A 27,470-nucleotide genomic window follows, 5' to 3' on the forward strand; every position below is an offset into this window, starting at 1 on the left:
CAGGAAGTAGGGTATTACCTCCATCGAGAGGGCCCGAACCTGGGTAAACATCATGTCCCCAGCCTCCTGTTACCATTAGCCTTAGACGCACAGTTCAGGACCCCCTACCCGAGATCCGCCGGTTTTCACACCGACAAAGGGGGTTGCCTCTTGTATCTCTGCTTGAACAGGGCTGAGTTCGCGTGGCAGATGCCTTCCTTTGATGAATGGGGGCTGCACCCAATCGGCCTTGCGAGGCCTCGTGAGAATCATGTCATCGTGGCTACCCTCCTTGCCGCCAGCACCGAGCTTGCCCCAAGAGTGGGCGCAGGGGGGGCAACATTCCTGGAGGCCGGAGGCACGGGTGTCGAGGTGCGACGCTGCTCGAGGCCCCCGAGGCGCCATCCTCAGGAACCCGCGAGGCTCATCCTGAGGCAGTCGTTGAGGGGGAGATGCGGTCCCCGGCTCCCGAGGCCGAAGCTCTGGAGACCTCGTCGAGCCAGCGTGAGGCGGAGCCTGATTGCTCTTCCCAGCCTGGCGCTCCTGAGGTCGACCGCCTGGGTGCTTCTCCAGCCGCGCCCCGCGCTAGCCTCCACGTCCAACGCCTTGGTCGGTTCCGCGTGGACTTCGCCACACTCCGCAAAATGAAGGATTCTTCGAGCTGTAGTGGCGGCACCATCCGGCCGCTGAAACATAGGAAGTACATCGCCACTAACGGGTAAGTACCTTATCCTTGTGGTTCCCCAATCATTGCTTCCCTTCCTAATTGTGGCTTTTCAGGATTCCTCCTGCTAATCCCGCGGAGTCTCCCGAGAAGCAGCCCCCTCCGGCCTTGCCTTCATCGCTATCCTTGAGCACCCGGAGCCTGCACGCTGCCCCTGGCGCGGGGTCATCCAGAGAGGCAAGCCCGCTTGCAAGATGCCTCGCGCCCGCACCCTTGCCGCTTTTTCTTCGCAACCTTGTCTGGAACGCGGCCAACCTACCCAGGGCTGCTCCTCTGGTCGTGGATGGCGGATGGTTGGCATCAATCCTGGGCTCCTCTTCAAGTGGCGAGCCTACACCGGTCCGGGTCCCTTGTCGGGCCTGGACAGCAACTGTGGGGGCACCAACCCCCAGCCCCTTGCCGAGAGGGGGCGAACCACTTCGGGCCCCGCCGACAGCGCCCGCAATGGGGGACGACATGAACCGCATGCTCAAGTTCGTGCGCGAACGAAGCATCGTCCGTCACGAGTTCTTCCAGGAGGCGATGGACGTGATGGGCCGGCTTGGTGGAGAACTTGCAGATGTAGATGCGCGCCTCGAAACTGAGGGCCTACGACTGATCAAGGAGCGGCATAAACTGAAGGTAGCCATCAACCTCGAGCGCCACCAGCGCGAGCTTGAAAATGCTAAGGCCGAGGCGTCTCTGGCGGCCTCGCGCGAGGCCTGCTACCGAGCTTTGGAGGAGGCCCGGGAGGTTGACCATCATCGCGAGATTGCAGAGAAGCGTGCATGGGAGCTCCAAGCCTGGAGTGCTTCCCTGGAGCAGCAGGTGGATTCGCGTAGAGCTGCCCTTGCATCACTAATTGGGGCGCCTGCCGAGGAGGGGGAGGTCCTGAAGCGCGAGGAAGCGCTTATGCTGGAGGCCGCCGAGCGCAGTCTTGAGCTTGAGCGGTTGGAGACGAGGGAGCGCCAGGTGGCCCAAGCGGAGGACGCCGTTGGCGCGCGCGAGGCCCGGGTCCAGGAAGAGGTCAACCACCACATGGCCGAGGCTTGCGCAGATCTTGCGAGCAGTTATGACCTGAAGCTAAAGCTGGTTGAAGCCGAAGTCGCAGGCAGGAATGCCGCCCTTAGGTCCAGGCTAGCTAAAGAGGAATGGCGCGTGGAGGCCGCCTCAGCCACCCTGGTCTCGGTGCAGGGTGAGCTGGCCTCCGCCCGCGCTGAGCTGCTTCCTCTCCAGGAGCGGCTTGCCAACGCTGAGTCCATTACGCAGTAGAACAGGGAGGAAGTGCTCCAACGGCGGACGTTGGAGCGTATGCACGCCCCTATGCTCCAGGACCTCAAGAACAGGGCCATCGTGGCCCTGAGCAACATCTGCAACGAGAACGCCCCGCATCCCCACGCGACCGACTATGCCGGCCATCTCCGCTTCTTTACTGACATGGTGACGCGCTTGGAGAACCCGAGAGACCTCATCAGTTTGTTGAGGAGAGGGGCCGCAGCTTGCTCGGGCGCGCATTCTCCCGCGTCTTCAGCCATCTTCAGAACACCTACCGCAACTTTGATTTCGACGCCATGATTTCCCCGGTGCCTGAGGCCATCCGGGGCAACCTGGCGCGCTGGATGGAGGACAACGTGGACGCGCTTGTCAGGGCCTTTGCTTCTGACGACAACGGGGTGGTAGTTGCGGCGGTCGAAGGTGACCTGGTGGACGACGGCGGCGGTGATGCCGGTGTTGGTGATGGTGATGTCAGTGCCAGTGACAGCGGCGCCAGTAGTGCATCTGGAGACGACCCGGGGGACGCGGTGAGCTACATGTCTGACTGATCTCGTGTTTCTCTGTTTTTATCCTGCATACAGAAGCTCGGGCACGGACCCAAAGGTTGTAAGAGAATTTTGGGAGGGGATGCCCCTCATGTAAAAGATTGTTGTCTCTAGGCCTTCAAGGTCAATGATGAATATATGCCCCTATGAGCCTACGGGCCCTGTGGTGAGTTTGCTGTTGTAATTTACCTTTAGACAGGGAAAACCCTGAATCAACCCGTGAGGTCATGAGTTTCCGAGGATCCCCTGAGGGACCTGCTGACCCAGTTGAGAGGGCCTCGTGAGAGCTAGTGTTGGCCTCAGTTTGGCATGCGAGAAGCATGCGCGTGCTTCGCCCAGCCCCGCTCGCAAGGGGCTCGCGAGGGGGAGGCAGCCGGTGCGAACTCCAAATTAAGGCAAGAACCAGAACACAAGGAATCACACAAATGAGAAAAGTTACCCTCCCCGCACACACATACGAAATTTCAACTTCAACTTAAATCCGAAGCAAGGGAACATGACTACAGAAAGGGAGTCAGAAAGCAAATGGCCGCGTCCGGCGCCTAGTCTAGTCTTCAAGTCTTCTCACCAGCGCGGAGCTAAGTGCTGCCACTGGGCGTGGGAGGGAGCCCCCGAGGCCCAAGGGCGGCCTCCTGAGACTCCGGCGTGTACAGCCCCACTCATTATTACGTGAGAGTGTCATGGGCGCCCACTTCACACGCACTGGGCCTTCTTCAGAGGCACCAGGCATTGCTTCATATCGCCAGATGAGGGGCTAGCCTTGCGCCACCCTCAAACACCATTGGCAGCGACCGGAAAACCAGGATGATGCCAAGGTGCAAAGGGGACACCAGCGGCGCCCTCGGCGACCACGGGTCCTCTGCCAGGGGTAGGCTTTGCAGCACCCTCCCTGGCAGAGGGCCTACCTCCAGGGGGTGCCTTCCTCCATGCGCCGCGGGGAGGGGCCTTGCTCCCGGCCCCTCTCCTGAAGCCCCCAATGCGCTCCTCCTGGTGGAAGGGAGGTTGCCGAGCTGGGGCAGCCGTCCGCTGCTGCGACCTGAACCTCCTGCGACCCATGGTTAGCGTAAGCTTGCTCTTGAGGAATTAGTGGTACCCGGTAGCTGCTGCTGCCGGCGCGGTTGGCTAGGATCCCTTGAGGCTCTTGGAAGGGCTTTGCTTCTCGCGTCTCTTCCTCCCAGCCTGGCCCGAGGAACGAGCCAGGGTCGTCTTCCGGCGCGTATTCTCGATCGACCATGCGGGGCACGTAAGCCTCCGAAGCCGCCGCCTCGAAGACTTCACCGCAATGCCCCACACTCCATGTTGCCTGGCCTCTCGCGCCGTCTTGAGGATGGTAGGGCGGCCGCCCACCCAGTCCGTAGGCAGCGATGCGTGTCAGGACCCCGACTCAATGCCACATCGATCTAGCATGTAACACCTCATATCACTTTGCGGCCTCACGCACGGTATTCCCACGGGTGTCGCCTTACCTTTGCCCGGGACCGTTTGCGCCTTTTGGCACACGTATATGATAGTGTAGCTAGCATCCATATGATAAGGAGCCCAGGCTGACATGGCTAGTCATAAACCCAAAATGGCACAAACTTACAGGGACAGGCATCCATGACCCAACATCGAACGTGTCGGTCATCAACGAGTGAATCCAGGCTGTAGCACTGGGCTAGCAGGACTCCAGTGGACTGGGCTGTAGCGGGCTAACAGGACTCTGGTATTCATCGCGTGACATTTCCCCGAAGGGACAGACACAGGAACAAAGAAGGACACATGCCGGCCAGCCTAAGTGTTCCGGAGCAGTAGCAAGCTACCATGGCTCAGTGGAAGCACTAGGAGACATTTCCCGATAAGAGAGGCTACTAAGGATAAACAACTAGATAGTCAGATCCCACACATACCAAGCATTTCAATAACATACACACAATATGCTCGATATGTGCAAATACAACATGGCATCACAACATGACTCTACAACTCAAGTATTTTATTCAATAGGCTCCGAGGAGCGAGATATTACAATCATGGGTCTCATGACCCAACAATCAGAGCATACAAGTCAAAGAACAAGCGGAAGCTTAACATGTCTGAGTACAGACATCTACAAATGAAAAAGGCTGAGACGCCTGACTATCTACCAGCCTGCCGAGGGCACAAGATCGTAGCTGAGGTAACAAGCTAAACGTCGAAATCCATGCGGAACTACTAGCGAGACTGAAGTCTCTCTGCAAAAACATAAATTAAGCAACATGAGTACAAATGTACCCAGCAAGACTTACATCAGAACTAACTACATATGCATCATTATCAACAAAGGGGGTGGTGGGGTTTAACTGCAGCAAGCCAGCTTTGACTCGGTGGCTATCCTGAACTACGACTACAAATAACTCTTTTGAGGTGGCGCACACGAGTCCACATATTCACCATATCAATACACCACTATGGATCCGCTCCCGTCTCCCTACGAGAACACCATCCATAGCACTCACGCTTATCTTGCATATTTTAGAGTATCCACTTCACTTGTCTATGAACTGTACAGGCAACCCAGAAGTCCTTTTCCGCGGACACGGCTATTCGAATAGATCATATTAACCCTGCAGGGGTGTACTTCTTCACACACGCTCTCACCACTTATCGCCGTTTACATGACATGTACTCGGCAACCTTCAAGCGGAAGCCCAGCGAGGGTGTCGGCCACGACCTGACTAACCATACAAGTCTCTCATCCAGGTTTATCGCCTATTCGGGTTCCATCCGCAAGGAGATCCGGCCGGGGTGTTGCTCACGGCCCCAAACGATGTGTGCAGGGTTCCCAAGCCCACCATCCGGGTGCCACTTGGTACACCGGGCCACTGTGCCTAGTCTGTCCCAAGCCCACCTCTACCGGGTGCCACTTGGTAGACTACTAATACTACCTACAAACACCAGAAACTAGTTGCAACTCTTGGACAGAGATCAGGTTAGTTAATAAGTCGAGAGAGTAAATTAAGGATCCCAATGTGTGGTAGTAGTTGTTCATAGATCACAAACACAGAACTCAGTTCCTGAGGACGGCTGCAATGAGACAACCCACCATGTACTCCTACATGGCCTCTCACCGCTACCTTTACCAAATCGTGTTCACACTCTTAGACCACACACAGTAGGACATGTACACCACATTCCAATTCATCCCCGATGAATCAGACCTGACTCAACTCTAAGCAGTAGTAGGCATGACAACAAGCATGAATGAGTAGGCACATCAGGGCTCAAACAACTCCTACTCATGCTAGTGGGTTTCATCTATTTACTGTGGCAATGACAGGTCATGCAGAGGATAAAGGAGTTCAACTACCGTAGCAAGGAACAGTTGTATCGTTGTTGTCCTAATGCAGTAAAATAGAGCAGGAGCGAGAGAGTGGGATTGTATCGGAATGAACAAGGAGGTTTTGCTTGCCTGGTACTTCTGAAGATAATACAGCTCTTCATCGGTGTCATCGATCTCATCGTCAGAACCACGTCTACTGAGAGGGAACAATTACCGGCAACAGAGAGGAAACACAATCAATGCAATGCAACATTATGATGCATGATCATGACATGGCAACATGCTGGTGTTTTGAGCTAATGCAGCTAGCAACAAAGTTAAATGAAGTTGGTTTGAACCCTAAGTTCAAAACCAAACTCCATATGTGAAATTCAAATGTCAATTATTCAATTTGTTGTATACAGCAGATTTAAGTTGTTCCAACATACATGAAAATGGTACAGATGATAGATTGGATTTTTCTTATCATTTTTCATATATAAATCTTTGCATTTGGAGTTACAGATTAATTTCTATGAATTTTTGAAGTTTGCAAGATTTTCTGGAATTTCCTATATAAGAATAAATCCAGAAAAGGATTTACTGCATCAGCATGACATAGGTGTGACGTCAGCAGGTCAACTGACCCGGTCCAGGTCAAACCTGACGTGTGGGGTCCACACGTCAGTGACACAGTTAACCAACAGGGTTAATTAAAATTAAACTGAACCTAATCTAGTTTAGCTAAGGCCTGGGCCCACATGTCAGTGGCTAACCTAACTAACTAAGTTAATTAACGCTAATTAATCCATCGCTTAATTAAGCAGGGGCCTGGCCCACACGTCAGTGGGTCAGGGGAAAGTCAAACCCCGGTCAAACGGGGTCAAACCCGCCGGACCTGGTCCACGGCTCGTCGCCGGCAACGACAGAGACGGGGGAGGGCTTCGGAAATCGCCCAGGGTCGACCAAATCGACCGCGGTTTGATCCTATGCGTAGCTGGGGCTCGCGCGCGTCTGTTAGGCCAAGAGGTAGGAGCTGGGGTGGAGCGAGCTCGCCGGAGTCGAGCTCGTGGCGGCGGCCGGAATTCGGGCTAGCACGGGCGCGGGGCTGCAGCTCGATTTAGAGCAAACGAAAAGCACGGGCAGAGGCTACGGGGCAGCAGGAACTCGACCAGGTGCTCAAACGCAGCGTTGGCCCACCGTAACGACGACGGTGACATTCGCGGCGGCGGCAAGTTTCAGCGGAGGTGGGGAACGGAGCTAGAGCATGAGCACGAGCAGGGGAGGAGGGGGAATCAGTCCGTGAGCTCACAGCGGTTGCATAGGTGGCCTCGGCGTGCTCGGGGAAGCACCGGAGCGAGCGGGGCAGCGAGAGGGATCTCCGGTAGTCCGAGGTTGAAGACGGCGATAGGGCGTTGCTGCGGTGCGTCCCGGCTTGCTTGACTTGGCGGAGAGGTAGGGGACGATGTGGCGGAGCTCCTAGGCATGTCGGAGAGGCGAGGGGGAGGCGGTGGCTGCGGCTATGGCGAACGGCGGCGACGGCTCCGCTCGGGCGCGTGCGGGGAGAGAGCAGAGGAGGGTAGAGCGTTCGGGAGAGAGTGAGAGGGGGCCAGGGGGCTGCGTGGCGTCGCGGAAAATGTCCAGGGCGACGAGGGGGCAGCCAGGCAGGCAGGGAGGAGCTGGCGCGGCTCGCCTGCGCGCCGGGCACGCAGCTGCTTCTCCTCCTGGCAAGAGGAAGAAGACAGTGCTGCCCCTGGTGGGCTGGGCTGGCTTTGCCCAGCTGGGCTGCTACAGGGATGGGCCAGGTAGGGCAGGTCAGTCCTTCCTCTCTCTCTTTCTTTTATTTCTATTTTTCTTTTGTTCTGTAAGTTTGTGGCATTACTAAAAATATCTAGGCACTTTCAAAAATCACCAAACTGTGCATGCCCAATGTTTAGAATATATCCAACATGGAACATTTTAGTTTGGGATTATTTGGACATTTAAAATATTTTATAAAATTTAAATGTCCAAATTCAAATACTTATGATTTAATTCAGTGACCTTAGGATGACCTAGAAAAATGGGCACCATTTTTGTCAGAGGTTTAAGACCAAGGCAAAGATGATGAACATTTTAGAAGGGCATTTCAGGTTCATTGAAAATGATTTTATGTTGAACCTATTTGATTTGATCTGGTGCTAGGGTTTGATCAGTCCCCATTTCAAGTTCATTTGAAAAGTTTAAACATGATGCACACATGAAGGGCTAGCCTACTGCATACCAGGACCAAGGATGTGACAACTCACCCCTACTAAACAAGAATCTCGTCCCGAGATTCAGGCGTAGGGTAAGATGAAGGGGAAAACGCAACTAACGTAATCTTCACGATCCAGGTTGCACTTCAAATGAACGTTGATTCAATCACCATCTTTGTCTTGTGGTCTTGCTCTGAGAACTCCAGCCAACATGACAACGAGAGGAGAAGGAGACTCTAGAAGGATCAATCTTCTCGAAGATCGAACAACTTAGGATCAACTCGCGGAATGAGGCATAGCAACACCTCTCGAGCTGAGACACGAAGCATACATCTGAAGGGATGGAGTGAAACGGATGACGAAGGTTCACTAGGTAGGCAACAATTCCACACTTAAGAGGGTGGTGAACAGTTGTCAACGTAGTGAGGAGTTGAGTTGCCATGATACCACAACGAGACACCTTAGGGGTGGTGACTCGTAGATATATCCCCTTAGGTGGCAAAAAGAATTACCTTTGATTCAGAGATCATTGAAACTCTTTATACCAGCCTAAGGCAATTCTCGAGCGATCGTTTGGAGGGTTTCAGTAGAATGGCATACCCGGATTAGAATAGATGATGTGGATTACTTTGTTGAAAACAACTCAAGGGATGATTTTGCTTGCGCGTACTCTCCAGAACTTGAGCATTTCCATATTCATCAAGGTTTTACCAACATCTGTGTCAAGGATCCTAGCAACACAACATACCACCATGACGAATAGTGATGGACGATGCAGATGCAAACGAAGATAACCCCTTCTTAGATTTCACCTTAGCGAGGCCAAGGAAACATAATCTGGATGATTGACCGAGAGACATTTAGCACTCCACTTCTAATGTTCTCCTTGATGTGCTAGTGTATCCCATTCATATGGTTTGATATCTAGAACATCAAGTAAAGGTCGGACTTCGGGAACACAAAAAATCATAAGGCACAACTAGGGAGTAAATCCTATGAAATCCTTATGGGGAGGTGGCCACCTTCCTCAATCAAGATACTACAATAATAGGTCTTCCGGCTGGGTGTGTTGGCCACGACATCCACTTAACCGGTTAAAGAGAGACCATTATTGTAGTTCTTGGGAAACGTTCCAACCATCATATCTGCCTAAGATTCAGATCTGGTTGATGTCAGGATATTCCAGACACATCAAGTCTAGAAGGAAAAATGAAAGTTTGCAACGCAAATCGATGAGATGACATTGTGAGATTCTTGGGAAATGAACTACGATAGCAAGCTCCAAAACATGAGTTGGTTCTGCTACACACGTGTGAACACGCTGTCCCAGACAAACATGATCACATGGTAGTCTTACAATAAAACACTACCGAGTTCTGGTAGGGAACCATCATCGGGGATATCGATGTCTTGTGCATTACCATGGATTAGCACTTAACTCCTTTTCCTTGAACAAGTCAATTAGTGGCTTAGTGTGCTACGGAGTTCATATGGAATGAAGATGATCAGTCTAACAGACCACAGAATACTTTGCACATGCATGACTGACTTGGGATGATTCCAAAGGAGGTAAAACAAGCCTTCTCAAATTCATGGCGGCAACTTGCATCAAGTGCACATGAATTAGAGGGACTCACTTCTTTCGTCCAAACATATGCTTCACGAATGAGTCATGAAGATAATGATTATAAAAGTTTCCAATACTAGCTGGATGTTTAACAAGAATCATGGGGAAGTAAAAAATGTTGTCGATGGGCTCAACAACATGTCATCCAGATTCCCATGGAGATGGAATTCCATAACTATGTGAACAAGGTGATAGTATTGGTCAGACCCAATAGACATAATGGTGTATGCTCAAGGAATCAACCACGAGTAAGACAACATTACGAACATCGTTGGTTCTGATTTGATTTGAGGATAGCCCACACTCAAATCAAAGATTGGTTAAGATGATAAGTCCATTAACTGATCACAGGGACCAATTGGTGAAGAAATCATCTTTCTACAACAAACATACAAACACAAGATATCCCTTTGGAAATGAACTAGGGTAGACAAGCTTTTATCATACAACTCTCCAAGTTGTTGTTTGGTGTGACTAACTAGCTCAGGGGTATCCAACATAGATTCTTGGAGAAAGGGTGGTTTACAGAAAACCCAACTTGATCACGAACTCAACATAGCGGTCAAGTGACGACCTGGTGATACTTCCGAGAAGATATTCAGAAAATCACGAACCACCGATATGTTACTAAGCTCGGGAGCAATCTTGCTTTTCAGGGCAAGACGATGTGATCACAAGAGTGAGGGATTGACTCTATCCTAACTCATTGATCAGAGAGTGCACCGGAAATAAGGACTAGGTAGCATGATTAGCCTTAGGGTGATGATTCAATAATCAACACACTAAGAATGAGGTTATTGTCCATTTAACTACCAAGCAACGGAGTTGCTAGAAGTATTGATTTCACACATCACATTTCAGTTGTCGACATTCCGGTTACAATAACACGGGAACCGAGGAATTAACAATGATGGCAAGAAGCATTACTGTGTCAAGAATTCATAAGAGGTGGTGATTCTCATGACACTCTGGACATAGAGATGGTAACACTCCAAGGTAGAATAGAACAAAAACTGGATTGGCATTTTGATCTATGGAATACAACTACTTTGACCCAAATCTGGATATGGATGAGGTACTGGAGTTTGTTTCTCCTAGTCATTCCAGAGTAGAATGGCTTGACGGACCACAAGAATAATAAGCATCGATAACACGAATGCACAATTACTCCAGACTATCAATTGATAGACGAAGATCGGGATACGACTGAAGAGGGACAACTCAAAGGAACATATATCTTTCTGAGTTGTGGATGCATAGATTAGTATGTCGAGCAAAGCTCAACATTTCTTCCGGATAACCCATGCAGAAGGTAGAACTGGCAGTTTCACAATATAGAATGGAGAACTCATCAAGAGCACTCTGGTTGAGATCTTTTGGTTCCCGAACTTCTGCCATATTGGTTCATGGTATTGGAAGAAGGATATACCACGAATCTCGAGGACTATTGCAAAGGTTACTAATATCCTAAAGGAACTAGCAAACACCAACAACATGAAGTAAGTAGGGTGAGTTTCGGGTTTAGAACCCGGAAATAGAATACCTACTAACTAACTGGCATCACAGGATGCTTTCGAGAATAAAGCCAAAATCATCACACTGGGATCACAAAACATGGCTAGACTACTAGATGATCCCCTAAGACACCTGGGGTCATAATAAAAACTCCAACATATATGTCGAGGCAATAGAGTACCTCAACTCAACAATTTGTGTGATTAACCTAGCATAGAAGAACATCGAAACCAGAGGGAAAGGATTTTGCAAGTGCATCAGATTGTTTAGAAACCTGGGATGACTCGGACAGCATAACGGCTGTAAATGCTCGAAAAGATTTGAGACATGCTGCCAAAATGGTGGCATAACCACTCAGAAGCACAATATCAAGATTTCGAGATCAAAAATTATCATACGGAAGTAGTAGGAACTGAATCGAGGCTTAAATCCAACAATCATATAGGTCTACGGATTAGTAACACGTGATCCTGATAGAAAGAAGAGATAGCCTAGTTCCTTAACCCCGTAGGAAAGATATGATGACTCAGATCAGAAGGGCATGAGATATAAGGAGTAAAAAGAGCCTTACGTTCCATCCCACAATCGATTCCCTTATATAACTAAAGAATTTCTAGACTGAACTTCGACCAGTTTGGCTTGGTAATCCTACATGCAGTCAAGCTCTGATACCAACACTGTCAGGACCCCGACTCAATGCCACATCGATCTAGCATGTAACACCTCATATCACTTTGCGGCCTCACGCACGGTATTCCCATGGGTGTCGCCTTACCTTTGCCCGGGACCGTTTGCGCCTTTTGGCACATGTATATGATAGTGTCGCTAGCATCCATATGATAAGGAGCCCGGGCTGACATGGCTAGTCGTAAACCCAAAGTGGCACAAACTTACAGGGACAGGCATCCATGACCCAACATCGAACGTGTCAGTCATTAGCGAGTGAATCCAGCCTGTAGCACTGGGCTAGCAGGACTCCGGTGAACTGGGCTGTAGCGGGCTAACAGGACTCCGGTATTCATCGCATGACATTTCCCCGAAGGGACAGACACAAGAACGAAGAAGGACACATGCCGGCCAGCCTAAGTGTTCCGAAGCAGTAGCAAGCTACCATGGCTCAGTGGAAGCACTAGGAGACATTTCCCGGTAAGAGAGGCTACTAAGGATAAACAACTAGATAGTCAGATCCCACACATACCAAGCATTTCAATAACATACACACAATAGGCTCGATATGTGCAAATACAACATGGCATCACAACATGACTCTACAGCTCAAGTATTTTATTCAATAGGCTCCGAGGAGCGAGATATTACAATCATGGGTCTCATGACCCAACAATCAGAGCATACAAGTCAAAGCACAAGCGGAAGCTTAACATGTCTGAGTACAGACATCTACAAATGAAAAAGGCTGAGAAGCCTGACTATCTACCAGATCCTGCCGAGGGCACAAGATTGTAGCTGAGGTAACAAGCTAAACGTCGAAATCCACGCGGAACTACTAGTGAGACTGAAGTCTCTCTGCAAAAACATAAATTAAGCAACGTGAGTACAAATGTACCCAACAAGACTTACATCAGAACTAACTACATATGCATCATTATCAACAAAGGGGGTGGTGGGGTTTAACTGCAGCAAGCCAGCTTTGACTCGGTGGCTATCCTGAACTACGACTGCAAATAACTCTTTTGAGGTTGCGCACACGAGTCCACATATTCACCATATCAATACACCACTATGGATCCGCTCCCGTCTCCCTACGAGAACGCCATCCATAGCACTCACGCTTATCTTGCGTATTTTAGAGTATCCCCTTCACTTGTCTATGAACTGTACAGACAACCCAGAAGTCCTTTTCCACGGACACGGCTATTCGAATAGATCATATTAACCCTGCAGGGGTGTACTTCTTCACACACGCTCTCACCACTTACCGTCGTTTACACAACATGTACTCGGCAATCTTCAAGCGGAAGCCCAGCGAGGGTGTCGGCCACGACCTGACTAACCATACAAGTCTCTCGTCCAGGTTTATCGCCTATTCGGGTTCCATCCGCAAGGAGATCCGGCTGGGGTGTCGCTCATGGCCTCAAACAATATGTGCAGGGTTCCCAAGCCCACCATCCGGGTATCACTTGGTGCACCGGGCCACCGGGCCTAGTCTGTCCCAAGCCCACCTATACCGGGTGCCACTTGGTAGACTACTAACACTACCTACAAACACCAGAAACTAGTTGCAACTCCTGGACAGAGATCAGGTTGGTTAATAAGTCGAGAGAGTCAATTAAGGATCCCAATGTGTGGTAGTAGCTGTTCATGGATCACAAACACAGAACTCAGTTCCTGAGGACGGCTGCAATGAGACAACCCACCATGTACTCCTACATGGCCTCTCACCGCTACCTTTACCAAATCGTGTTCACACTCTTAGACCACACACAGTAGGACATGTACACCACATTCCAATTCATCCCCGATGAATCAGACCTGACTCAACTCTAAGCAGTAGCAGGCATGACAACAAGCATGAATGAGTAGGCACATCAGGGCTCAAACAACTCCTACTCATGCTAGTGGGTTTCATCTATTTACTGTGGCAATGACAGGTCATGCAGAGGATAAAGGGGTTCAACTACCGTACAGTTGTATCGTTGTTGTCCTAATGCAGTAAAATAGAGCAGGAGCGAGAGAGTGGGATTGTATCGGAATGAACAAGGGGGTTTTTCTTGCCTGGTACTTCTGAAGATAATACAGCTCTTCATCGGTGTCATCGATCTCATCGTCGGAACCACGTCTACTGAGAGGGAACACTTACCGGCAACAGAGAGGAAACACAATCAATGCAATGCAACATTATGATGCATGATCATGACATGGCAACATGCTGGTGTTTTGAGCTAATGCAGCTAGCAACAAAGTTAAATGAAGTTGGTTTGAACCCTAAGTTCAAAACCAAACTCCATATGTCAAATTCAAATGTCAATTATTCAGTTTGTTGTATACAGCAGATTTAAGTTGTTCCAACATGCATGAAAATGCTACAGGTGGATAGATTGGATTTTTCTGATCATTTTTCATATATAAATCTTTGCATTTGGAGTTACAGATTAATTTCTATGAATTTTTGAAGTTTGCAAGATTTTCTGGAATTTCCTATATAAGAATAAATCCAGAAAATGATTTACTGTGTCAGCATGACATAGGTGTGACGTCAGCAGGTCAACTGACCCGGTCCAGGTCAAACCTGACGTGTGGGGTCCACACGTCAGTGGCACAGTTAACCAACAGGGTTAATTAAAATTAAACTGAACCTAATCTAGTTTGGCTAAGGCCTGGGCCCACATGTCAGTGGCTAACCTAACTAACTAAGTTAATTAATGCTAATTAATCTATCGCTTAATTAAGCAGGGGCCTGGCCCACACGTCAGTGGGTCAGGGGAAAGTCAAACCCTGGTCAAACGGGGTCAAACCCGCCGGACTTGGTCCACGGCTCGTCGCCGGCAATGACAGAGACAGCGGAGGGCTTCGGAAATCGCCCACGGTCGACCAAATCGACCGCGGTTTGATCCTATGCGTAGCTGGGGCTTGCGCGCGTCTGTTAGGCCAAGAGGTAGGAGCTGGGGTGGAGCGAGCTCGCCGGAGTCGAGCTCGTGGCGGCGGCCGGAATTCGGGGTAGCACGGGCGCGGGGCTGCAGCTCGATTTAGAGCAAACGAAAAGCACGGGCAGAGGCTATGGGGCAGCAGGAACTCGACGAGGTGCTCATACGCGGCGTTGGCCCACCGTAACAACGACGACGACATTCGCGTTTGCGGCAAGTTTCGGCGGAGGTGGGGAACGGAGCTAGAGCATGAGCACGAGCGGGGGAGGAGGGGGAATCAGTCCGTGAGCTCACAGCGGTTGCAGAGGTGGCCTTGGCGTGCTCGGGGAAGCACCGGAGCGAGCGGGGCAGCGAGAGGGATCTCCGGCGGTCCGAGGTTGAAGACGGCAACATGGCGGTGCTGCGGTGCGTCCCGGCTTGCTTGACTTGGCGGAGAGGTCGGGGACGATGTGGCGGAGCTCCTAGGCATGTCGGAGAGGCGAGGGGGAGGCGGTGGCTGCGGCCATGGCGAACGGCGGCGACGGCTCCGCTCGGGCGCGTGCGGGGAGAGAGCAGAGGAGGGGAGAGTAAGAGGGGGCCAGGGGGCTGCGTGGCGTCGCGGAAAACGTCCAGGGCGACGAGGGGGCAGCCAGGCAGGCAGGGAGGAGCTGGCGCGGCTCACCTGCGCGCCGGGCACGCAGCTGCTTCTCCTCCTGGCAAGAGGAAGAAGACAGTGCTGCCCCTGGTGGGCCGGGCTGGCTTTGCCCAGCTGGGCTGCTACAGGGATGGGCCAGGTAGGGCAGGTCAGTCCTTCCTCTCTCTCTTTCTTTTATTTCTATTTTTCTTTTGTTCTGTAAGTTTGTGGCATTACTAAAAATATCTAGGCACTTTCAAAAATCACCAAACTGTGCATGCCCAAGGTTTAGAATATATCCAACATGGAACATTTTGGTTTGGGATTATTTGGACATTTAAAATATTTTATAAAATTTAAATGTCCAAATTCAAATACTTATGATTTAATTCAGTGACCTTAGGATGACCTAGAAAAATGGGCACCATTTTTGTCAGAGGTTTAAGACCAAGGCAAAGATGATGAACATTTTAGAAGGGCATTTCAGGTTCATTGAAAATGATTTTATGTTGAACCTATTTGATTTGATCTGGTGCTAGGGTTTGATCGGTCCCCATTTCAAGTTCATTTGAAAAGTTTAAACATGATGCACACATGAAGGGCTAGCCTACTGCATACCAGGACTAGGGATGTGACAACGCGCATGCCCCCATTCACCAAAGGTGGTGCTGGCGCGACCTAGCGCCCGGCGCCGATGGTTGAGCTGGTGTCGATGAAGCCTTGTGGCGCGCTTGGGAGCACGCGGGCACGGAGAGGCCTGTCGTGCGATCCGGTCGGGGGCCGAGGTGCAAGATGGAAGCAGAAAGGCGGCACCCCCGAGGCCGTGGCGTCCAGGAGCTCGGCAACACGCTCCAACAACATATCCCGACCGCTCTCCATCAACCTGCATCGCAGCAGCTCCCGAGCCAAAGTGAGCGCGGCTCTCATGTTTAATTGTTCCCGTTGGGTGTGCGGTGCCATGGCCGCGGTGTGGCTTGAGGCCCTCGCGGCTGCCCGCACCTGCCGCAGAGTAAGGGTGGGCGGTGTGTGACCGCGCCACCCGCGCCCTACAGCGTTCTACGGTGTGCGGGCTGCCTGGGACGTGGGGTTGAGGTCTTCTTGGGTAGGTGACGTGGACTGGACTGGCCAGGCTGCCCTATGGTCGGCGCTGGTCATCGGATCGCCAAACATTGGACTTGCAAGCGGCAGCGGGTTGACCGGCGGAAGGAAACCTCCAGTGCACCCCTACCTGGCGCGCCAAATGTCGGATTTCAGGTTCAGGCAAAACCCTTGAGGTTCAAATACTGGGGTGCACACGAAGATTCCCCCCTACCAAATCTCGCCTCTCAGCCTCGCCACGGCCTCTAAGCTTAGCACGATCAAATCACAACACAAGAGACACGAGATTTATACTCGTTCAGGACACCATTGTGGTGTAATACCCTACTCTAGTGTGGTGGTGGTGGATTGCCTCTCGGGCTGATGATGAATAGTACAGGGGATGAACAAGCCTCGGGAGGCCAGGTGTTCTTGAGCTGGTGTGGTGTTCTAGCTGGAACTAGTCGATCTCCCCTTCTATGGTGGTGGATAGTCCTATTTATAGAGGCCCTGGTCCTCTCCCCAAATATTGAGCGGGAAGGGATCCAACAACGGCCAATTTGAAAGGGGACAGCTAGTACAAGTTATCCTGACTAAAGGTGGTCTTCGCCTGTCAAAGGCGCTTGTGGTGACACTGTCTTGGGCTCCACGATAACCTCCGTCCTGCCGTCTTGCTAGTCTTGGTCTTGTTGCACCGATATGGATACCTTTGCCTGATGCCTCGATACTACGTGCATGCGCTTGCCCCCTTAGCACCAAAGGGGAAACGAGGACACTGCGCATTGGCGCCCGCCTGGCCTTGGTCGTCATGGCTTGCGTCACGGGAACCTCGTGAGGTACCCCTTGCCTTGATCTCTCTGCCCCTCATGATCCTTCCTGGTGAGGCTGCTCCCGAGGAGGCCTTGTGTCATCCGCCCCGCGAGGCTTGGCCTATCGCGAGGGTCTTGAGCGCCTGCTGATGAAGACGGGACGTACTGGGCCACTAGTGGAGCCACGCCGCGGGCCGCAGGCAGGCAAGTCTGAGGACCCCCATTGCCAGAATGCCAACAGGTATACATCCACCTTCTGCTTTGGTCTTCAAGGACCTGAAGGCAACCTGGGCAATGAGTAACAGCCAGGGGCCGAGCGGCGGACGAGTCCGTAGGGGCGGATGCCGCGGTGGCCGGACTGGGGGCGCGGTGCAGATTCTCAAGCCAGGGGACCAGAAGGGAGGGAAGACGAGGAGATGTACATGGACTCGGAGATGTTTGATACAGAGGGGAATAGGAAGAGAGCGCCTGACCAGAAGCTCTCTTTGGAAGCGCCAAACATGGGAATGACTGCTACAACACAGGGAAACATCTTGGCGTCGCCCTCCACTGTTGCTCCTCCAAGCCCAAGCACAAAACAAGACTCAAAGAGAACTAAGCTAGCGCTGGAAATTGTGAAGAACAGTATGTCCAAGCAAGCAGGATAGTAAAAGGATGATACAAGGTTGGCGGGATCCTTCGAGGGGCGCCGCCGAGCCCAATGAGTGTCTTCTATTGGAACTACCGCGGCGTGGGCAAAGCCGTGACAGCTCGAGAGCTTCACGATTTTGCGTGGCAATTTGCCCCTACCCTTTTGTGCATTGTTGAAACACAAATAGAAGGTGCTAGGGTAGAAGCATTAACATGAACTTTGGGTTTTGATCACTCTTATGCCGTTGATAGTCAAGGTAGAAGTGGTGGAATAGGTTTGTTTTGGAATAATGCAATAAATATTGGTATTCTTGGTTACTCTCGTTATCACCTAGATGTTTTGATGGAGGAATAGGGTAAGGACAAGTGGAGGATGACATGCATATATGGTGAGGCACAAACACACCTGAGGCATGAGACTTGGACAGTTTTGAAAAACATTAGCACTTTGAGCTCCCTCCCTTGGCTCTGTATTGGGGATTTTAGTGAAGCGCTGCGTCCAAATGAACACCAAGGAGTAGGTCAACACAGTAATGCTCAAATCCAAGCGTTCCGGGATGTAGTGGATGTTAGCATGTTGCTAGATTTGGGGTATATAGGAAATTTCTGGACATTTGAGAAAAAAGTTTCAGGAGGAAGCTACACTAAATGCAGACTTGACAGAGCACTTGTCAACACCGTGTGGATGGCAGTATATCCTCTAGCGTCAGTCCAGCATCTCACGGGAGCCACATGTGATCATTCACCTTTGCTACTCGTGCTTGGAGATACTGATGGAGAGGTGCAAAGAAGGAAGCCTTTCAAGTACGAGCTTATGTGGGAGACACTTGACGGTCTTCAGACACAATTTCATTGGGTTGGGGCGAGGGGCCGCCTTGAACATCTGTAGACGGGATGCGGCAGAAGCTTAGTGATCTTGCAGAAGCTTAGTGATCTTGCAAAGGACTCAAGGGTGACCCACTAAGGATCAACCCAACGCATGAGGAGCTGAAAATAAATGAGCGCTTGATCGAATTGTACCACATGGAGGAGATAATGTGGCGGTAACGGGCTAGAATCGAGTGGCTTTTGGCGGGTGACAAGAATACAAAAAAATCCATCTTCGAGCTGGCCTTCGCCGCAAGAAAAATATGATCAAATCTCTACAAAACTCACTCGGAGTTGAGATATCAGACCCGGCGGAATTGCGGGTGAGGAAGTTCCGGACTAGGGGGTGTCCGAATAGCCGAACTATCATCATTGGCCGGACTCCAAGACTATGAAGATACAAGATTGAAGACTTCGTCCCGTGTCCGGATGGGACTTTCCTTGGCGTGGAAGGCAAGCTTGGCGATACGGATATGTAGATCTCCTACCTTTGTAACCGAATCTGTGTAACCCTAGCCCTCTCCGGTGTCTATATAAACCGGATGGCTTTAGTCCATAGGACGAACAACAATCATACCATAGGCTAGCTTCTAGGGTTTAGCCTCCTTGATCTCGTGGTAGATCTACTCTTGTAATCCACATCATCAATATTAATCAAGCAGGACGTAGGGTTTTACCTCCATCAAGAGGGCCCGAACCTGGGTAAAAACATCGTGTCCCTCGTCTCCTGTTACCATCCACCAAGACGCACAGATCGGGACCCACTACCGAGATCCGCCGGTTTTGACACCGACATTGGTACTTTCATTGAGAGTTCCTCTGTGTCGTCACCGATAGGCTCGATGGCTTCTTCAATCATCATCAACGATGCAGTCCAAGGTGAGACCTTCCTCCCCGGACGAATCTTCGTATTCGGCAGCTTTGCACTGCGGGCCAATTCGCTTGGCCAACTGGAGTAGATTGAAAGCTACGCCCCTGGCCGTCAGGTCAGATTTGGAAGTTTGAACTTCACGGCTGACATCCGCGGGGACTTGATCTTCGACGGATTCGAGCCACAGCCGAGCGTGCCGCACTGTCACGTCGGGCATGACTTAGCTCTGCCGCCGAACAGTACCCTGGAGGCCGCACTCGAGCCCGCTCCGATCCTCAATTCGGAGCCGGCCGCGCAGACCGAGGACGGATGGCTAGACATCGCCTCGGGTGCCGCAACCTCTACGGCGATAGAGCCGAATACTGACTTTGTCCCTCATAAAGCTCGTGACTCCGAGGTGCCGGACTCCTCGCCGGACTCCGAACATCCTGCGCTCGCCCTGATCGAATCAGATTGGGCGCTGATCACAGAGTTCACCGCAGCGGACGTCTTTCAACACTCACCTTTCGGCGAAACCTTGAGTTTGCTAAAATATCTCTCGTTATCAGGAGAGCCCTGGCCGGACTGCGGTCAGGACGGTTGGGATGCGGACGACGAAGAAATTCAAAGCCCACCCACCACCCACTTGGTAGCCGCTGTCGATGATTTAACCGACATGCTAGACTACGACTCCAAGGACATCGACGGTATGGACGACGACGCCGGAGACGACCAAGAACCAGCGCCCACCGGGCACTGGACAGCCACCTCATCGTATGACATATACATGGTGGATATCCCAAAAGATGGGAATGGCGAAGGAACAGAGGAGGATGACCCCTCCAAAAAGCAGCCCAAGCGCCGGAGTCAGCGGCGCCGCTCTAAATCCCGCCAAAGCAAGAATGAAGACTCTGGCACCGGAGACAATAATACACCGGATAGTGCCGAAGACAACCCGCTCCAGCAAGATGCAGCGCAGGAGGACGGAGACGCCAACCCTCATGAGAGAGCAGCCGAAGAAGAGGTAGAGGACTACATGCCTCCCTCCGGAGACTAGGCAAGCCTCGACGACGATGAATTCGTCATGCCTGAGGATCCCGTCGAACAAGAGCGTTTTAAACGCAGGCTTATGGCCACGGCGAACAGCCTCAAGAAAAAGCAGTGGCAGCTTAGAGCTGATCAGGATCTGCTAGCCGACAGATGGACCGAAGTCCTCGCGGCCGAAGAGCATGAGCTTGAACGCCCCTCCAAAAGCTACCCTAAACGTAAGCTGCTCCCCCAATTAGAGGAGGAGGCATATGAACCCGCATCACCAGGAGACAATACGGCTGATCGACCACCCCGTGGTCGCGACAGAGAGGCCTCTAGGCCCTTCACTAGACCCGTACCCCGGCATCGCTCGAAAAGCACAAGGCCACAGGGGAACGCTCAGGACTTGCGAGATATATTGGAGGATAGGGCAAGACAATCAAGATCGATCTATGGATCACGTGGGCGCCCCACGATACGTGACGATTACCGTCACCCCGGACACAGTAAGTCCGGCCGGGCCGAACACAACAGACAAAGCTCTTTTGAGCTCCGTCGCGATATCGCCCAATACAGAGGTGCCGCACACCCACTATGCTTCACAGATGAAGTAATGGATCATCAAATCCCCGAAGGGTTTAAACCTGTAAATATAGAATCTTACGATGGCACAACAGACCCCGCGGTTTGGATCGAAGACTATCTCCTCCACATCCATATGGCCCGTGGTGACGATCTTCACGCCATCAAATATCTCCCCCTCAAGCTTAAAGGACCAGCCTGGCATTGGCTTAATAGCTTGCCGGCAGAGTCAATTGGGAGTTGGGAAGACCTGGAAGCCGCATTTCTCGATAACTTCCAAGGCACGTATGTGCGACCACCAGACGCTGATGACCTAAGCCACATAATTCAGCAGCCAGACGAATCGGCCAGACAATTCTGGACACGGTTCTTAACCAAGAAAAACCAAATCGTCGACTGTCCGGATGCGGAGGCCCTGGCAGCCTTCAAGCATAATATCCGCGACGACTGGCTCGCCCGGCACCTGGGACAGGAAAAGCCGAAATCCATGGCAGCCCTCACATCACTCATGACCCGCTTCTGTGCGGGTGAGGACAGCTGGCTAGCACGTAGCAACAACCTCAGCAAACACTCTGGCAGTCCGGATACCAAGGACCGTAATGGCAGGCCACGTCGTAACAAAAACAAACGCTGCATTAACGGCGGCAACAGTGAAGATACGACAGTCAACGCCGGATTAAGAGGCTCTAAACCCGGTCAACGGAAAAAGCCATTCAAAAGAACTACTCAGGGTCCGTCCAATTTGGACCAAATTCTCGACCGCTTGTGCCAGATACATGGCACCCCTGAAAAGCCAGCTAACCACACCAACAGGGACTGTTGGGTATTCAAGCAGGCAGGCAAGTTAATTGCCGAAAACAGCGACAAGGGGCTGCATAGTGATGACGAGGAAGAGACCCGACCGCCGAACAACAGAGGACAAAAGGGTTTCCCCCCACAGGTGCGGATGGTGAACATGATATACGCAACACACATACCCAAAAGGGAGCGGAAGCGTGCACTCAGGGATGTATACGCGATGGAGCCAGTTGCCCCGAAGTTCAATCCATGGTCCTCCTGCCCGATCACTTTTGACCGAAGGGACCACCCCACCAGCATTCGCCATGGTGGATTCGCCGCATTGGTTCTAGACCCAATCGTCGATGGATTTCACCTCACCAGAGTCCTGATGGACGGCGGTAGCATCCTAAACTTGCTTTATCAGGACACAGTGTGCAAAATGGGCATAGACCCCTCAAGGATTAAACCTACCAAGACGACCTTTAAAGGCGTCATACCAGGTGTAGAAGCCAATTGTACAGGCCCAGTTACACTGGAAGTGGTCTTCGGATCCCCGGATAACTTCCGAAGCGAGGAGTTAATCTTCGACATAGTCCCGTTCCGCAGCGGCTATCATGCCTTGCTCGGACGTACCGCGTTCGCAAAGTTCAACGCGGTGCTGCACTACGCATACCTCAAGCTCAAGATGCCAGGCCCTCGGGGAGTCATCACGGTCAACGGAAACACTGAATGCTCCCTCCGAACGGAGGAACATACAGCAGCTCTCGCGGCAGAAGTACAAAGCAGCCTCCAATTCTCGAGTCCGGCCGTTAAGAGGCCGGACATAGCTAAGCGCACCCGGAGTAACCCACAACAAGACCACCTGGCACGTTCCGAGCACGCGTAGCAGTGCGGCCCCAACCCCAGCCCCTGTAAAACGTCAAGACAGGTCCTTCGCGTACACCATTACGCTCTGAAGATACCATGGGCATGGGGAGAGGGGCGCGACCACGATAGGCCCGGACTGCGGTTCAACCACACCAGGGGCTCTCAAGTGTGTCGTTCTTTTTTTTCTTTCTATTTTTTACCCGCAGGACTCCGTTCGTCAGAGGCCCTGTCCGGCAATATACCTGCCGAACTCATGATGCAACAGCCAGGGAAGAGGACAGGCTACAGCAAATATTCATGTGGTCTCCATTACGAGCATTAAATCTGTTTTATGTACCATTCCGCAGCCTACCCCTGGAGGGGGACATATTTTACAGTCCCACCCCTTGCTTATCGCACCATTTGTATCGTTCTGCACTTATAGCAGTTTTTCTTGAATAAGTAATGCAGCATCCTTTTGCTTCCAATTGCATTTCTCCTTTGTACATATGTTCATTCATGACATTAAGCACCCATACGTTTTGGTACGGCTAAATACACCAGGGGCTTATGTTTCCCGCATCATGGTGTGATAAGTCCGAACACTTTCACAAGTGCGGCACCCCGAACTTATAGCACTATATGCATCAGCTCCGAATCATGTCTTAGGTCAATAGTTGGGTTTGCCCGGCTCCCATGTTTTGGTGCCTTACGTTCCGTTGTATCGGCTAAGGTAGCACTGGGAGAACCACTGCGATTCTGCCCCAGTTGAGCTGGGTTAACGCCTCAGTGGAGAAAGCTAAAACTGACCGTCATGATGAGGCGAGAGTTGGTCGCTGTTCGAGAGGTTTTTGCGAGTCCTTAAAGACTTATGCCACTTAGAGTGAGTAACCGGATTCTGTCCGACCAAGGCTTGGATAGCGCTCCAAATTCGGCCTTCCGAAGGCTAGGGGCTTCACCGAAATTTAAAATTATAGAATTCTATGGCTAAGTGAGAGTGTTCAACCACTATAAGTCCAGTTGCCTTGTTCGTTGCATTGAGCGCCTCCCTAGATGGACCCAAATATGGGAACAAGAGCGCTCAAATTTATCCCGAACACCCCAGCACTCGTGGCGTGGGGGCTGAAGCCGACGACTTGCCATCTCTCAGATTTGATAAACAGCCGCACAGAAGGTAATATTTTAAATTAAAAAGCGTTGCTTCGCGCAAATGAACTAAGTTTTCAGCGCACAGGATAACAAAATGCGAGTCTACTGAAATATTACATCTTTTGAGAACTCACCCGCAATAGTGCGGGCGCCCTTCAGCACACTCTTATAATACATCTCGGGCGTGCGATACTCCTTGCCCTCCGGTGGTGGGTCCGTCACAAGCTTCTGGGCATCCAGCTTGGCCCAGTGCACCTTTGCGCGGGCAAGGGCCCGACGGGCACCCTCAATATAGGCGGAGTGCTTGATGACTTCAACCCACGGGCACGCATCCACCAGCCGCCGCACCAGGCCGAAGTAGCTCCCAGGCATGGCCTCCTTAGGCCACAGCCGAACTATAAGGCCCTTCATGGCCTGTTCGGCCGCCTTGTGGAGCTCGACCACCTGCTTCAGCTGGTCGCTAAGGGGCACCGGATGTCCGGCCTCAGCATACTGAGACCAGAAGACCTTCTCCGTCGAGCTCCCCTCCTCGGCCCGGTAGAATGCGGCAGCATCGGACACGCTGCGAGGAAGATCTACGAACGCTCCTGGAGAGCTCCGAATTCGGGTAAGCGTCAGGTAATGCCTTACCCGCTGCTATTTTCTTTACCGCCTCGATCTCCTGGAGGGCCTTGTAGGCTTCGGCCTTCGCGACTTTGGCACTCTCAAGAGCCGTTGCAAGCTCAGACTCTCGAGTCTTCGAGTGACGCTCCATGCTCTCATGTTTTTGCACGAGATCCTAGAGCTCTTGCTGTACCTCCGCCACCCGCGCCTCCTGCTTCTCTCGCTCGGCGCGCTCCGCAGCCGCATTGCGTTCAGCCGCGGCCACCGCCTCTTTCAGGGTCGCCACCTCGTTAGTGGCCCCTGCAATACCCAAGTTATCCTTGTCATTTTTCTTGCAACTAAATCCTTTTCTGTAAGGTACAATTTTCATAAGGTATTACTCACCTTCTTTTCCCTCGAGCTGCTTCTTGGCACGGCCGAGCTTGTTCTCGGACCGCTCGAGGTTTTCCTTCATAGTATTGACCTCCGCAGTCAGTGCGGCGGAGGTCAGCAGCACAACCTGCAATCCCATATTGACATATTTTCATGACTCCTGCGTTTATCTTTCTAAAGATCCTTAGTCTGGCTTTTCTTTCCGAACACCGAACCGAGCATCAGGGGCTACTGTCTATGCGGTACCATTTTACATATATTGAAATTCTTACCTCAAAGCCTGTTAGAAGGCTGTTGCAGGCTTCGGTCAGCCCGCTCTTGGCGAGCTGCACCTTCTGAATCACCGCACTCATAACAGTGCGGTGTTCCTCTTCGATGGAGGCACCATTGAGCGCCTCCAGCAAATTATCCGGCACCTCCGGATGGACGGAGGCAGCCGGCGTTACGGTCTTGCCCTTCTTGCGAAGGGGTCGCCCGCCGGACTCCGGAGCCACTGTGGGTTCCGGGGCTGAGTCCGGTGCAAAGTCCGGGAGGTTGTCCTGCGACACCTCCGGGGCCCTCTCCTCCTAGTGGGTCCCTTCCTGGGATCCCACCTCGGCATCGTCCGCATCACGGGGGGTGGAGGCAGTCGGAAGAGAATCCATATCCGACGCCCTTAAGGACCCGCTCGACGAAGTGGGGAGATCATCCTTAGGCGGACTGCTGGGTTGTATGCGGCATTAGAAAGACATGATGTGGCAGAAAATGAAAACCTTGAAGTTATTCGGGAGTCCGGATACTTACGATCTCGCCAGAGGCTTGGCCCTTGGAGGCCAGTCCTTGTCGTCGTCACTGGCGTTGGCGGAGCAGTCCGGGGGAAGAGTTTTTCCCCTCTTGGACCCTTCGACCTCCCTTGTTGGGGAGGCCTTCCTTTTCTTCCTCCCCCCGCTGGGGAAGATGCTTTCTTCTTCTCCTCCTCACCTTGGTGAGAGGAGTCGGCCTCGGATTCATCATCCGATAGCACCTGAAAACGGGAACTCTTCTGAGTCCCTGTGGCCTTCTTCTCTGGCACCACATGGGATGCCGGAGCCAGCAGCCCTGTCAAACGGGCATCCGCTGGGTCCTCTGGCTATGGGTCCGGACAGATAGCCTGTGCGGCCTTCTTCAGCCAGTCCCGTCAAAGGAAAGGGAGTTTAGATCCCGCATAGAGTCAAACTATGGAAAACAAGCGTCCCCTAAAGGACAGAATAACTTACTTCATCAGCTGGACGCTCCAAGCTGAATCCGCGATCTTCGGTAGCGGATGCGGGAGCCTCGGCGCCCTTGAACAACACCTTCTAGACCTCTTCGTATGTAGTGTCGAAGAGCCTATTCAAAGTCTGGTGCTGCGCCGGATCGAACTCCCACATATTGAAACCCCGTTGTTGGCACGGGAGAATCTGGCGGATGAGCATGACCTGGACCACGTTGACAAGCTTGAGCTTCTTGTCCACCAGCTTTTGGACGCAGGCTTGGAGTCCGGTCAGCTCCTCTGAATCGCCCCAAATCCGGCCGCTCTCTTTCCAGGAGGTGAGCCGTGTGGGGATGCTGGATCTGAATTTGGGGGCCGCTGCCCAGTTAGGGTCACGCGGCTCGGTGATGTAAAACCACCCCGATTGCCACCCCTTGATGGTTTCCACAAAGGTGCCCTCCAGCCACGTAACGTGGGACATCTTGCCCACCATGGCACCTCCGCACTCCGCTTGGGTGCCCTTCACAACCTTCGGCTTGACACTGAAGGTCTTGAGCCACAAGCCGAAGTGGGGCTGGATGCAGAGAAAGGCCTCACACACGACGATAAACGCCGGGATGTTGAGGATGAAATTCAGGGCCAGATCGTGGAAATCCAGGCCGTAGTAGAACATGATCCCCCGGACAAAGGGATGGAGCGGGAAGCCCAGTCTGCGGAGGAAATGGGGAAGGAATACTACCCTCTCATGGGGCTTGGGGGTGGGGATGAGCTCTCCCTCAATGGGGAGCCGATGCGCGATGTCGCTGGACAAGTATCCGGCATTGCGCAGCCTCTGGATCTGCCCCTCCGTGACGGAGGAGGCCATCCACTTGCCTCCTGCTCCGGACATATTTGGAGAAGGTCGAGGTAAGATGTGCGGGCTTGGGCGCTGGAGCTCGAGTTCGCAGAGATGGATAAGCCAAGGAGGAAAAAGGCGCAGGTGAAAGGGTTGGATCTTTATCCCCTTATATGGGTGGACGCGAACATGCATCCCCACCGGCCTGATAAAACTCGCTTATCCCCCAAGCGCCGCAATCAATGGCGCAGTTGGGTTACCCACGTCCGTATTAATGGGAATCCCGGAATAAGGGGAACACGATCTCTGCTTCGACAAGACGTGCTAAGGAAACCGCTTCGCTAAACGCGCTGAGGTGGTATAATAAAAATAATTTGAGTAAAGGCTTGGTAATGGTGTGACATCACGCCATCAAATATGTCAGCAGATTGAACTTGTGTAAATATTATTCTCTC

Source organism: Triticum aestivum, chromosome 5B (assembly GCF_018294505.1).
Source record: "Triticum aestivum cultivar Chinese Spring chromosome 5B, IWGSC CS RefSeq v2.1, whole genome shotgun sequence".
NCBI lineage: Eukaryota > Viridiplantae > Streptophyta > Magnoliopsida > Poales > Poaceae > Triticum > Triticum aestivum.